The sequence below is a fragment of the Xenia sp. Carnegie-2017 genome, unplaced genomic scaffold (genome assembly GCF_021976095.1).
Source record: "Xenia sp. Carnegie-2017 unplaced genomic scaffold, XeniaSp_v1 HiC_scaffold_3, whole genome shotgun sequence".
In the NCBI taxonomy this organism is placed as follows: domain Eukaryota; kingdom Metazoa; phylum Cnidaria; class Anthozoa; order Malacalcyonacea; family Xeniidae; genus Xenia; species Xenia sp. Carnegie-2017.
In genome coordinates this window covers 10923872-10938037 of record NW_025813493.1, presented here as the reverse complement: position 1 = coordinate 10938037, position 14166 = coordinate 10923872, and the positions used below count along the sequence as shown (strand labels likewise).

Sequence of the window (14166 nt, the reverse complement as noted above, 5' to 3'; positions counted from 1 at the left end):
CGAGCATGGAAACCATTCGTGCAGCATCGAGTGAACAAGATTTGAAGTATTTCGTTGACGGAATCTTCGGAACTTTGTCCTGGATCACTTAATACTGCAGATTTACCCCCACGAGGTATTTCTGGGCGGAGTCTTCTTCATGGTTCAATGGACCCAAATTCTTGGCAAGGGACGAAGAAGAATGCACAAAACGTCCAGTTGGCAACCTCTCACAAAGTGAAGAAGTTCTGAGGGAAATTGTGAAAGAACATCCGAATGTCGTAAGATCACTAGTTTCGAATGAAATCGAACAACGAGCCATGCCAGATCTTAACAAAGCAATCGACATTGCTCGTTATAGCTTCACGAACAAACTTCTTCGAATAACTGCTTATGTAATGAGATTCATCAACATATTAAAGAAGATGCCACGGTGCGAGCGAACAACAAACAAACTCATAACCTCCAAAGAACCAAGCTCAGACGAAATAAGGAAGGTGAAGCTGCTATGGATAAGGTCTATTCAACAACTATCCTTGGAAAAGGAAATATTATTCCTTCGGTCAAAGAATGCGAATTCTTCAATACCTATTTACGTTAAGCAATTTGGGCCATTTCTCGACGATGATCACGTGCTGCGGTGCCGTAGGAGACTGAAGAATTCATCACTGAATCTGGAGAGCAAAAATCCTGTATTGCTTCCAAAGTAATCAAAATTTGTGGAGATATTAATATGCGAGGCTCACCACAATGTGAAGCACAGCGGGGTTCGTGATACACTAACAACCATTAGAGAGCATTTTTGGATAATCCGTGGTCGAGAAGCAGTAAAGAAAATCGTCAGAAAATGTCGTATGTCGCAAAGCCGAAGGTCTTCCTTATGAGGGAACGCCTCCTCCAGATCTTCCTGTTAGTAGAGTGTCGGATGATCCCCTTTCACAAACGTAGGTTTGGACTTTGCAGGACCGTTGTTCGTACGAGAGAGTTGCGAAAGGAATAATTTGTCGGATAATCCATTAAAGGTGCATATTGTATTGTTTACGTGTGCGTCTACTAGAGCCATTCATGTGGAGCTCATTCCCTTCTTAAGCGTTCCAGCCTTTCTCCGCGCGTTCCGCAGATACGCTAGTCGACGAGCACTGCCAGCTCTTCTTATATCCGATAATGCTAAGATTTTTCGAGCTGCATGCTTAGAAATTCGCAAGTTATGTCGTTCTGAGGAAGTGTTGCGCTATCTTGCAAACCATCAGATTACATGGCAATTTATCGTCGAAAAGGCCCCTTGGTGGGGAGGCTTCTGGGAACGTTTGATTCGAAGCGTGAAACGTCCGTTGCAAAAGAAAGTTGGTAGAACCAATCTAACCTACGACGAGTTGCATACTATTGTGGTTGAAATCGAGGGCGTAATAAAGGCACGACCCCTAACCTACGTGTACGACGATGAAGAAGCTGTATCTCTTCCGCTAAGCCCGTCGCACTTGGTGTATGGAAGACGAACAATGACCATGCCAAACAGTGAGCACTTTGAAATTCAGAGCACCTATCAATCTTTGACGAGAAAGGCAAAACATCACAAAAATTTGCTGCAGCGTTTTATTCTTCAATGGAGAAACGAGTATCTTTTAGCCTCACGAGAGCAATACACTTCAAAATCAAGAGGTAATCAAAATCCCGAAATAGCAGTGGGAGATATCGTCATTATTCGCAACGATCAAACAAAACGTATCTTTTGAAGGTGGCGAAAGTTGAACAATTGTTACAAGATGACGATGGAATTACACGAGCTGCACAAGTCAGAGTCCTTCGTGGAGACTCTAGTCATTCACACTTGTTACGACGTTCTATCAGGCAACTTATCCCAATTGAGGTTCATCAGGAAAAAGACAGTAACGAAAGAGTAGAGAGCGATAAGAACGGCGAAGAAGAACAAGTGCTTCGTCCAACTAATCGACCACAACGCAGCACGGGAATAACAGGACGATGGCGAAGATTGTAGAATACAAACAAGCTCTAAACAACTGTACATTCTTAGCAAAAAATAGTTTTGTTTTTTTTGTTTTGTTTGTTGACAACATTTTTATTATGTCAACCCTAGGGAGTGTAAGAAAGATCAGAGTAATAATTATAAATATATGATAGAAAAGAAACATGTCAATCAAATGTCAGTTAAATATACATATCGAAGGCGAAGACATCTTGTTTGTATTCCGTCCAAAGATTTGTGAGTATATATTCCGACGCTCATTAAAGTGTGTTTGACATTTTTATCCATTGTTGAAATGTATCTGTAAAACAAAAACTACATGTAAACAAGTCGTAATCAACCGTATTCACATAATCTATGAAAAAAGTAAAATGATGAAGTTTTATTTCTGCTAAGAATATATTACATTATCTTTGACAATTGACAAATCAAGCCGTAAGATTTTCTTTTCAAGTTGCATGAATTTATTGCATGGATTCCGCAAGACGCTGTTGATTGCTACCTACCATGCCGCTTGTACTGCTAACACCAGTAAGCATGCAGTTGATTAATGTTATAGATTAAATAACGTAGCAAATCCTTATTCAGAGACGGATCAACATAGTTAGTTTTGTTGATTACAATGAGTTATCAATTTTTACAAAGAGATATCAATTTTTACAAAGATTTATCATCTTTCCAAAAAAGAAGGCGTGAGTTCCTAGAAATTGTTTCAGAAAAGTGAGGGACACGAGCATTAAAGGTTCCGACACGAGTGGACCTTCTGTCGAGATATCTATACTGTGGTCGGCATATTTAGTTGACAGGGATGTTTATTTTGAGTAAGTAATGGTTATTTAAATTATAGCCTAAAACAACAACTGCCACAAAATAAATCCACTAGCAAAGTGTGAAAGCATGGATATTTACCATAGGTTTTAATAAAGGTATGTAAGAATCATAACATATTGTTTATTGCAATAACATTGCACAACAATCGTCGCAGTTCAAGATTCAATATATTGACGTATGTGTAGTTAAGGTGATTATTATTTTTAAGTAGAAACTGATGTTTTGAGACAGAAAATATACAGAAAATACTGTTATAGTGCCAGCTATTTGTTATTTTGTAACGACAATTGAAAGTGTACACATACTTTATGTACATATCGTGCTTAATGAGTGAAGTATAGACAGCTTAAGTGTTAAGTGTTAATTGCCGTATTTATGGACGTGCTAAAGTGGATAACAACTGATAAAATCTACTTTTGTCTCTTATCTAGAGAGGATTATCTTTATAGTTTAAGTATCAGCAATTAAAACCATACATTTTCAAATCAGATTACACAATGTAGTTTTTGTTGGAGCTAACTAGCAGGCTAAACAATTTACTTTTGATGCATGGAATGCAGCCAGCTAGTTGACAACAGCCGAGTTTCACATAGCATGAAAGTAGAATCAGCCTTTGTCAATAGATAAGATGCCAACAGATTATAAACTACAAAACTTTGAACAAATGTCATTTTCACGAAGAATTTGGTCGAATAAAAAGATCCTTGCGTCTAAAGAAGCCATTTGCGAAATAAATTAAAGTGCTCATACATTTATACATATTTGAAAGCTACAATGATCAACTAGCTACATTAGAAAACTACAATAGTGTACTTTGCTGAATTGTAACACAGTATTTGTGAGTGAAATCCAATTGTGACTTCATTCATAATATCATGCATGTTTATAAATTGGTGAATAACATGGTATAAGAAATTATTCAAATCTAAAAATTTACATTGTCTGCATGTGAGCATTAATTTGCAGGTAGCACAATGTTATCCAGGGGCAGCGCAAGGGAGATTAAAGGCAACCATTGTGTTTTTCCTGCCATGTTAAAAATAGTTTGTAATGTTAAAAATGTTATTTTAACATTAGCTAAAGAGAAAATTCGCCAAGAAACACAAAAAAGCGAAATGTATTTCAGCAATACAAATTGAAAACATAAACAAGACATCTGTTTATCATGTGCCTGCATATGAATGAACGAGCAATGAGAATGAATTCGTGTGCTTAAACAAACATTTGCATAATTCAGAAAGATGAATTGGATTAAAGTTAGACACGCAAAACTTGCAAATTTATATCCAAAATGATAATATAAAATATCTAAAATTAAACAAGATACATGATGTAACTCAGATTTTTCGGGTAGTTCTCTTTTTATTCTTATTGGGCAAAGATGATATGTAACACAGAGCACAATCCATTTTACAATGCTTTTTTCAGGTATGAATTAATGCATTGTAATCATGTATGAGCCCTGAATGAGTCCTCTAGCTGTTTCACTCATCATATTTAGTTTGTGATAATCTTCAATTTCTCACTGATGTTTCCTATTTTATCAAGAATATATTTTGTTGTTTTTTTTTTGTTTTCTTTCCAATGTAGGGATGACAATGATAATGCAAGAAAGTAGAAAAGCACATTTGTTCTTCCAGCAAGATATGCTCTTTCTCAGAATACATTCATGAAAAAGACGTTGAGGTAGAAATTCATTCAAACTTCTTATCACCGCACGTGCCATTTTCCTATAGGCAAGTTTGATGCAAATACGTTTTAGAGACGCTTAGCTAATACTATGAAGAGCTGCCCTCTAATTTTTAAGTGCTCTATCACATGATCAAGGAAGAGTTGTGAGCAGATCAACTGTGTCTATCCACCCTTTCTTGGTAGATGCTTTTGGTAGTTATGTAAGTTTCTTTATGTCATAAACTATTTTATTTTCACTTATTATTCTCCATCAATGCAGCCAAGTCATACAGACTAAACTTTCATCTGGGCAATCTTGCCTCAATTGCTAAGAAACCTGAAATACACTAAAAAGTTTGAAATATGTATCATAAAGGTAAAATAGATGACGAGAAACATTAGCAAAGTTTACTTTGCTATAATCATGCCAGCTTATCCACATGTTGTAGCTACATTTGCATGGTGTTTTATTTAATTTGCTTACCCTTGCTAAGTTATATACCATAGATCAAAACTTCTTTAAACCAATACTATATAAAAATTTTTTGAAGCAACTTGACTATATCCACCATTGCAAGCGCTATCTCCAAGTTCTTACGAGGCAAAAAATACTAGAGGAAATTATCGATCCAAAACGTCTGTGCGTTCTCTCCTCAAACGAATTGTAAATTCATAGCTTCCAACTGATGAGAATGATCATTCATCAAATGAACACATGACATGGATGAAAGAAAAAAAAGAAGAAGAAGAGTTATGCTTTGATGTCAAAGAAAATGGAACTAGCCAGGTGCATTTTATTTTAAGTTTGCATTTGGCTGTTTAACTACGCAGGTTGTCCCAAAAACAGAATCAACATAAATTAATGTATTTACTAAATTATTGTACACAATAATGTAGTTAGCATTCACAGCAACTTCACATTTCTGCAGGATTTCATAAGGTTTGTTCAGTATTAATTAAAGCAAAACAAGTTAAAATTATTATCATACACTGATTTTAATCTCAAATTTACTACTCAAAAGCATTGTAAAACCATAGCGACATAACTGAGTAAAACAGTCTTAAAACTAATTCATGGTTTCCATAAGTTCCAAGAAGGAGAAACAAGCGTGTACCTAAATCAACCAAGGAGCAAATAGCTATTATTTATGCCTCTTTCCCTTCCAAAATTCCTTTCAGCTTAAGGAGTTTTTATTCGCAGACGAGAACTCCAGGCAACACCATTAATGCCCATATTGTTTTATTTGCATTGCTGCATTCATAATGCAGACTAAATTGTGTTATGCCCACTTCTTTTGAATGCATACACAACTATTTGTGCTAATTCCTTTTCGTAGGTCACCCTGCAAGAAGTTTTTAAATTGTTGCGATGTCTATAGCATATGTATAACGAATTTCTCTTTTTTTATTAAATTGTAGTGGAAGAGAGAACACAATGGCCAATATGCTGAGAATTAGCAGCTGAAAGCAGATGAAAGAGGAACTTATCTCCAACAACAAAACAGACAACAGTTGCTAGAAATGGAATCATGGCTTCAAAGTCTTTCAAACTGACGAGAGACGCTGAAAACGTTGATGATGCTGAGGAAGAAATTTTTCCAACTGATGGTAGGTAAATATTGTTTTGTGACTGGCAGCTATTGCAAGATTTTATCTCAAAACAGTTTTTATTTTATACGTAGCAGATTAAAAGTTTAGCAAAAAAGGCTAATAACAACATAAATTTATTGTTTCTTTTTGAATTATTATATTTCTACTTTTACAGAAGATTTGTTGCCATATGCTTGAGGCCACACCTTGTTGAAAGATCTAATAAAAGACTTAACTCTGCTGTATCAGGTGCAGAAGAAATTTTTCTACATTTGTGAACATGTGAAGACATTATGTCAAGTTAAAGGCAACGTCTACGACACTAGTGAGAGTGTATTACATTGGACTAAGAATCTATAACTAAGAAATTATTTTAAACATATAGAAACAAATGTAATGCAAGAAAAGTTATCCCTGAAAGGAATAAACCCAAAGCACCATTTCCTATTTTTGGCAAATCGATGTAGGAACTAAGCAAAACAATTTTCATTGCAGATGAATTCAACATTTTTCTGAAAGTTTCAGAAATTATCAAGCATTACAAGCTCAAGCCTTTTTTATGGTTGTAACATAGGAATTCCTAAAGACATTTTATTAAAATTTTATGAAAGTCTCATAAAAAAGTTTTGTCCTTGATAAATGAACTTGATCACTTGAACTGAAATTAAACAATTTAAACAAGATATTTGCTGTTTTCAACTGCATTTTATAGCATGCAGTTTGGCTTTCCCCCTAACAACCACTTTAGAGTTCCAGTTTCTGTGTCTCGTTAACTATACAACGTGTAAGAGTGACTTTACACCTGCTTCGGGCAAGTTTTACAATGTCATAGTGTGACAGTGCTATCTTTTGTTTTACATTGAGTCACACATCAGAGAAATATTGAAACAGGTGCTGGTCAATTAATCTCGCCTAATCGTGTTAACTTATAGTTTAATGTTGGATTCAGAAAGGGAAAAATTTGCCCTAACTTTACTGTTGTTCGATCCTTACGAAATTTAGTTCTGGAACAAACAACCAAAATGGAAAAGGAATGTAAAATACTTGCTTAGCACAATATCAGGGCTCATCATGCTGCAGGATGCATAGGGAACACAAATATATGTAGAATCTAAACACATCTAGAATAACTATGAACCTAACACAGACAGCTTTACAAAAAATTTGCAACAGCAGGTTTTGAAGGAGCCAGTAACTACATTACACTTGAAAGGAATTGAATTAAAAGTGGGTGAATTTTAGGACATTCCATGATTACAGAAACAACAAGAAACAACAATCACGCACTGAAAAAATTTCAGCTCAGCATTAAAATATTCATCTCAAAGTAAATATGCAAGAGTTTCATTGGGTTATTCATACGAAAACCAGGTCTATATTTCATAGTTACACATTATCATTTTAAAGTGATACAAACTTTCCCTTGATTGTCCACTATCGAACAAGGAGCACCCTTTTGCCGCTTAGAAAAGTTTAAGGATTCACTAAGTCGAGAAATGTGAAACTTTCAACATCCTGAAACCATATGACCCAGTGTCAATTACTTCAAAGTGAGGCTGCATAGAACAATTTTTTCTCACATCTTTCAATGCAACAGCCTCCTGCAAAACAGCAACTCTCACAAGAGACTATAATAGGAAATTCAAAAAATCTCCAAGTTGTTTGCACAATGTGAAACTCACTTTATCTATGCCTGTTAAGAGATAGAAAAAAATTTCGTAGAAAAAAAGCCTATCCAACCCAACCCAAAATCGAAAAGTCTCTGGAAGATAATTCTTCAACCAAATCAACCGGAGCTGCCTGACCTTAATTCTAGCCCTAACCAAAAAATTAAGATATTTTGGAATTGGTTTATGATTTAACATGACTTTGACTCGTAGATTTCATTTTAGATTATTTATAGTGTTAAAACATTTTGGACAATGTACAAAGTGGTTTTGAAAATTGCTATTTTGTCACGTTCTATCGAATTAACTTTTCTGGCCTCAGTTATTACTTGAAAATAACTGAACTAGAAAAAAGGGGAAAAGAAGATCTTAACATGTAGCTATAGATTGTGCCTTGTGAAAATTTCGTCCTCTTCCAATACCTTATTCATAACGAAGAAAGAGATATATCTAGGCGAAGAAGTGGACAAGAATGTTCTTAACAAGAATCAACCAGCTAGCCTTTAGCTGAAAGCCTAGGCTTTTGTGAAATCGTTTGTTTTTGCTCGTGAATTGCATATGATAAGAGATGGGATTTGTAACGAAAGAAAGGGGAACTGAAAATGTGGATGTAAAGAATCATTGGCTTTTTGAAGAATTTCATACTATAGTATATAGTTTGGGCACATTGCGTTTTGTCTGTTTAAGAAACAAGTTATGGCACTTTCTAAGACCACCATGTAGCATCAAAAGACAATTTGTAACCACAGGAAGAAACTGCATTTGAGGCTGAGGCTCAAGCTGCTACGCCCTTAAATGTGAGTACCATGTGTAACAAAGAATGACATCATAACGCACTTGATGTCAAATTAGTTAAATGGTTGTGACGATCTTATGAAAAAATCCTATAAGACCCTAGGCAGGATATTACCAATGCTTATTCCATCCTAGTAAGAATCCGATGATCCTACAGGACCTTACAAAAGATTATTTGCTCTTCTCTTACCATAATATTCTATGGAATATTACATTAAAGAATTCTATAACATATTTTATGCAATATTCGATTGATGCTAATAGATCATGCAAGATCCTGTCACACTTGAAAGATCCTGTAAAATCCTCTACAGTTTTTCTAGAAAGCAGGAATCAAAAAGCAGGCTACAAATTGAGAAAAACAGGTCATATTTGAGAGATGGAAGATGAAAAATTAACCTTTCAAGTGACACATGCTTCCTTTATAACAACTATAGTTTTAATTATTTATTAGAAAATCAGATATATGATGAGCAATTTGGATCATTTATACAAAACCAATTTGTCAAAATAAATTGATATTTAAAGTTAATATACAATTGTATATTGTCAGGTAATGTAGAATTTAAGGTCAAGAGTGCCTCTACAACATATAGGTATCATTGCTTTCTCAGTAAATATGCCACTCTTATATGTTTAACATTGTAATAAAATCCACAAGGCAGCATGCTATAAGACTTTGACAATTTAAGAAAAAAAGAGCAGGAAATACCTATGCTCCTAAAAAATATTCAAAATGTCATGGCATATTTTTTTTTATTTTGAGCTCTTAGGTGAGTGATGCATAATTCTTACTCCTTGTATTTGTGAATGCACTCTGCCTTTGTGTTGACCACTTGAACTTTTCCATTTACACATCACCAAATACAAAATAAAAAATACAGCTTACCCATTGCCATAATAATGAAAAAAACTCTTGTAACTAATTAAGAAGGTACATACCTTGTTTGGTCAAATATCATACCTTCACAATTTCTTTTTAAAGAGAAATAATTAAAAATTCTTTACAATGGCAATTTTTCATCCACTATTCTTCTATAAGGATTAAAAGATCAAGAAAAATACATAAGCATACTAAATACACTACAAAAAACATATCAAAAAATATGAATAAAGATACAAAATTTTCACTTAAATCTGTCAAAGACACTTGATTGGCCAATATATTAGTATTGTCACACACAAAATTAAACAATACAATTTTTTAAGAATATTAACACCAGAGCTTTTTTAATGAGCTAAATTACTTTTGGATATACCTATTTCCTCCCAGAAATGGAAACAGGAATTTTCATGTTTGTTAAAAAATTATTGCATAAAAATCACACATTGCATTATTTTTGATGTCATATTTGTAACAACAAAATGTTTTCATTAAAACGTGCAGGTGTATCAAAACTAAGTTTTCACTGTTAAGAAATGATGCAAATGGCAAAGGACAAACAGCTCTGTTCTGGGTAGGGATTATCAGCATGCTTAATTATCAAACAAAATAAAAATATGGTAAAACATTTATCCAACATTCTACATGCACAGGCCATAAAATGATAATTCATGTTGGTTGTGAATAACCATGATACATTTTTTTTTCAATAAAAATGCTCTGACTTCTTGAAAAATTGATTGAAAGTAACAAGGATTAAATTGAACAAGGATTACCAAGAAGAAGCTGTCATTGTTACTTGAGATCAATGACATGACTAATCTGAAAAATTATGAAAAAACAATATTAACTTTACAGTGATAGAACATGTTGACATACTATTATTTCTTTACAATTAACTAAGATTGACTTGCTTCAATGATTCAATGAGCTTAAATATTATCATGTAAGAATTTTCTTTTTAAAAATCGAAGAAAGACCCAGAAACAAAAAAATGCCCATTTGTTGTCATGTGTTGATACTTTCTGATAAAAACTCCAATAGCATACACTTAAAAATATAATTGTAATTAGCTTTGCCATAGCAACAAAATGGCCCTTGAATTCTCAAAAGCTGACACAAAACATGGCAGTTCAATATAAAGTTGGCAAAACCAAATTGAATAGACGAACCAATTGCCAATGCCACAAACCTATTGCGAAACATCAACAACAGAGTAAATATTGCTGATATGACTTGAAGAGAAACAGTCAATATTGTCACAGTAAATACTAATAGTGGTACTGCACATGGTAACGTACTAATTGAGTTATGATAATGCTAAATAGCCATCGTCAAAAAATCAGTTTTATTCAGAAATTCAATTATAAAGAAGAAATTTATTGATGATTATATAGAATATTATGAAAATTTACCTCAATGGGGGAAAGCATTTTTTTTAGATCCATTTAAGAGTAATATTTTCTAAGTTCGTTTGATGTGAATGTGACGATGGAGCCCAAATCCTATTGATGTTCGATCTTCTAGTGAAGTGAAAGTGACTGAAATCCGTATTGATTAGCAGCGATTTTTCAAAATACCATGGAAGTTGCGCTGATTTTATAACATTTTCAAAATTTGTAATGAAAGAACAAATTCAATACAAATTTTCTTTGGAAAGAAGCCAACAATCATCACACAAAAATAGGTACGCGCGTACATGTGGGTGCCACAAAATAGACGGCAAATACATAATATATATTAAACATTGACCTTTGTTTTAAACATTGACGGCAAGTACGTAATTTATAAAATTTTCGACATTGCAAAAATGTGCTATGAGCTCAATCTTTAGTCGAATGACCAACCCAAACCGACCTTTTGAAATCAAAGGCGCAAGTGGTACATACCAAATATATTTGAGAGATGTAATACGTTCTAGGTTGTGATATGGTTGTAAGTAATAGAGTAGTGGGTTTATTGACCTCTTTCGTTTGCGCTTATAATGTATAATCCTCACTCAGGTCACAGTGCTTTGGTGAGCAAAGCGCAAAGAAGAACGCAAATGACTGTATTTTCATACGAGTCTTAAATATATTAAAGTAAACTTCTCGATGTGGATTTACATGAAGATAAAGTCATATAAAAATACATCAAGCCTTATGATACATTTCAAACACAGTGCGACGAATTGTTTATTTAAAAATATTTTGGTATGTGCTCCCCGTATTTAGAAAAAGTTACGTAATTTTCATTTGAATGATGAGTGAGCTAAAAGCACATTTTTGCAATTCTTAACCATTTTAAAAGTTTGATTTTGTCCATCTATTTTCCATACACTTTATGGCTTCCCACACCCATTTGTTAGCTTGTTAAACGCTCTTGCATATATTACATGTCACATGACTTAGCTTACATCGTTAAGTTTAAGTTGCAATAAATAAATATGGTCAAATATGATTTCAAACGAATTTAGATATGTATTTATTGAATTTTTTGCTGAAAACTATTTTTTGATATAAATATTGAATTTCATCAGCTTTTTTTTTCAAATAATTTTCTGACGTATATAAGTGATATGTTGTTCAGTCAACCGATAAATCAACGCACTTCATACGAATTGTATTTAATTACATTATAAGATGTGACACTTGAATAATGAATATATGTTCGGTAATTTTGCTACAATGGGTTGTGCTGTTTTGTTGCGGTTTTGTTGGAACGCGTATACTTATCTTATGACTGATGGTAAGTAAACAAAGCGGGATGCCAGGAACAACACTAAACGTAAAGACCTTGAAAGATGCTTGGATAGAAATACATGTTTTTAGAATTTGAATTACAGAAATATTTCAGACCGATACGAATCTGATATCCATCAAATTACCATGCTTAAAAACAGGGTTGCTAGGTAGCATTATGCGATAAATAAATCCATAAAAGGCAATACGAACTTGTAGGCGAAACTCCTTATCCTTGTACAGATGGAGAAAAGAAAATGAAACTAGAGTGAAAGTAGAAAATTAGCCACCCTAAATGTTTTAGTCATACTTACAACAAAACAATTTTCGTTTACTTATGTGCCATTTTTACTTATCTCAATTTTCTCTTTCGTTAATAAGTGCAGACTGCCAACCAAAGGCTTGAAAGGATAATTTAGTGACCAAAGAACATAGCTTCAGTTCTGGTCGCTAAGCATTCATATGGTTTTTTAGGAGAAATCACTTTTGAAAACAACGTGCATAAATGTTCTGTTTACATTTTCAGTTGGGATGTAAAAAGCATTTATGGTTATTTAAAATGGAATATTCTAGCTGATAGTTCGTAAACAATGCTTTCTCTAATTTTTCTAAATTTTCTTCAAAGTCATACATAATATAAATCCTAACAAGGTTTTTATATTCACATGAATGTGACTTGGACGAGATTTGAACTCGTACCTTTGGAATACTAGTCCGCCGCTTTACCTGTGGAGCGGCGATGCGGTGGCACAGATGATATAGTGCCATCCAGTAACTGCTATTATGTCATAATTTTAAATTAACTTGCAGACAGTACACAAGCAGTGGAAAGCTTCATTAAAAATGACAGAAATTGACTGGGACATTAAGATAGTGGTGAGTGTACGATCCACGACGCGTCTATGAAGGACGACGTACGCGACACTGTGTTCTAGCGCGGTTGCGTTGCCATGCCGTTTTCTGGGTTGTCAATCAATCGTTCTACCACTTAAATTCGGCATTTTTCGTCGCAAAACCAACGTAAGATTTCAGAGGTAAACTTCTTGCAAAACGTTGGTCAAAATAACGCTACTTTCCGTTTTATTATAATTTCGTTTAACCCTTTTATTTTATACCACGATTTCGTGCAGTGTAAACCTGTAAAGATAATATTTGACAATATATGCATGACAATAAATCCGCCATTTTTTGTTTTAAATGTTCGAGCTCATCGCATCATGTTGGGTTGTCGAATCGTAACAAAGTTTTTGATCTAAAACGCCAACGCACTGACCGCGCTAGAGCCCATTCTCACATACTTCGTCTTGAAGGACGCGTCGCTAATTGTAAACTTGCTAGTAATATTTGAGAGAATATGAACGTTCAAAATAATTGGCTTTTTGTTAGTAGACTTATAGTCGAGGATTTAAGGATGGACAAGTATTAAATACATTGTCTCAGAAGCAAAGGTATTCATTGTTATGGTATAAACAGATAAATTCATACCAACTTGATATTTAGTTGCTGAAATTGTAATGCAATCGATAGAGGAACGGGCGCTCCCGACTTACAAACATGCACTACCTTTTTGGTTCCGCTACGTAGATAACACAATCACAGCACTACATGAAGACGAGATTGATGACTTTCACACTCACATCAACAAACAGAACAGCCACAAACAATTTACCAAAGATGTCGAAGAAAACGGAGCTCTTCCTTTTTTCGACTGTTTGGTAAAACATGACAATCAAAAACTACGAACAACAGTTTATCGCAAGCCAACACATACTGACCGACTACTAGACGAATCATCTTACAACCCTACATCACACAAAGCCACCACAATCAGAACATTAACAAGACGTGCACAAATCATATGTGATTCACCGGACGCTCTACAAAACGAAAACAACTATCTCAAACGTGTTTTGACAAAACAACTATAACTCTAACTTTATCAAACGCAACCCTTACAAACTTAACGAACCCAACGAAACGAACAACTCAGTGACAACAGCAACGATACCTTACATGAAAGGTACGTCTGAGACTATCTCGCGTATC

General features: G+C 34.2%; 2 long non-coding RNA genes across 2 annotated transcripts; one reads left to right on the top strand and one right to left on the bottom strand.

The window, feature by feature from the left end:
• Positions 1 to 2035: 2035 nt before the first annotated feature.
• LOC124454394 lies at positions 2036 to 5017 on the bottom strand. The gene is made up of 2 exons (XR_006951437.1): positions 4950 to 5017; positions 2036 to 2264 (listed from the first exon to the last, which is right to left on the bottom strand). It is a non-coding gene; the product is annotated as an uncharacterized LOC124454394 (long non-coding RNA).
• On the top strand, positions 2947 to 5190 carry LOC124454393. The gene is made up of 3 exons (XR_006951436.1): positions 2947 to 2984; positions 4385 to 4686; positions 5142 to 5190. It is a non-coding gene; the product is annotated as an uncharacterized LOC124454393 (long non-coding RNA).
• Positions 5191 to 14166: the final 8976 nt, after the last annotated feature.